This window comes from Physeter macrocephalus, chromosome 18 (genome assembly GCF_002837175.3).
Source record: "Physeter macrocephalus isolate SW-GA chromosome 18, ASM283717v5, whole genome shotgun sequence".
In the NCBI taxonomy this organism is placed as follows: Eukaryota; Metazoa; Chordata; class Mammalia; order Artiodactyla; family Physeteridae; genus Physeter; species Physeter macrocephalus.
Window position 1 is genome coordinate 103,205,795 of NC_041231.1, and position 1,389 is coordinate 103,207,183.

Below are 1,389 nucleotides of genomic sequence, written 5' to 3' on the forward strand. Positions count from 1 at the left end.
AATCCTTCATTCTCCCCAAGGATTAAATACAATGCTTAGAGTCTCTTTAACGACTTGAAACTATTTAACCAAGTTGCATGACAACAAGTTATTTAAACTCTTGGCTTCCGGCTTCCTGGTCTGCAGCACGAGAGGATGAGGGCTTCCCAGGGAAGCTGGAGGAATCCAGGCAACAGTGACTAAGAACCCCTCTGCCTCCTGGCCCGCTGTCCCCTCCCAGCCCCGCTTTCCTCCTGCGGCTCTCCTATCCCCTCACGTTGCTTCCTTCTCTCCCCACCAAGCAGTTGCCGAGACCAAGGGCAGCCCTGAGCTAACCTCTGCTGGGGGGGGGGGGGGCGTTCCGTGGTCGGAGATGGGGGTGAGCAGCGCCTCGTGCCTGGCTCTGAAGCTCGGAGGGTCCTCGTATTTTGCCTGATGTCCCGTCACCGCCTCACCCTCAGGAATCTGGGACAGGTTGAACTTGAACTCTTTGTGGTGTCGCTGGCGAGGGGAGAACTCCTTGTCGTCCTCCACTATAGGATTAAACGAGAGAGAGGGACAACTATTGTTACTTGGCTAAGTGCCACAGGCTCAGCTCTAGAAAGTTCCCCCGTTTTCATTCCTAAGTGGCTTACCGTTACCCTTATTACAGGGATCAGTGGGTGGTGGAAAGAACCTCGGGCTAGGCTGCCAGGCTGAGATTAAAATCCTTCATTCTCCCCAAGGATTAAATACAATGCTTAGAGTCTCTTTAACGACTTGAAACTATTTAACCAAGTTGCATGACAACAAGTTATTTAAACTCTTGGCTTCCGGCTTCCTGGTCTGCAGCACGAGAGGATGAGGGCTTCCCAAGGAAGCTGGAGGAATCCAGGCAACAGTGACTAAGAACCCCTCTGCCTCCTGGCCCGCTGTCCCCTCCCAGCCCCGCTTTCCTCCTGCGGCTCTCCTATCCCCTCACGTTGCTTCCTTCTCTCCCCACCAAGCAGTTGCCGAGACCAAGGGCAGCCCTGAGCTAACCTCTGCTGGGGGGGGGGGGGCGTTCCGTGGTCGGAGATGGGGGTGAGCAGCGCCTCGTGCCTGGCTCTGAAGCTCGGAGGGTCCTCGTATTTTGCCTGATGTCCCGGGGGAATTTTTGTTGAGGGGTTTAGTGTGAAACTTCATAGAAAATATTGCTCTAACTAAAGTCCACTGCCGTCCCTCTACTGGAGGAAACTGAGGGCTGAAGGCCTCTGAGGGGAGGGACCCTCTGGGTTGTGAAGCTGCTGGGGTCTCCATTTAACCTGCATGTAGACCCCACGTATGAGGACAGAGATGCGGAAACACATCGCCAACGGGATAACATGCTATTGTCGTCTAAGGCTGTTTTTAAAAACTGGGAAAGGATGGAGTCTAAAAGCTTTTTTCTTT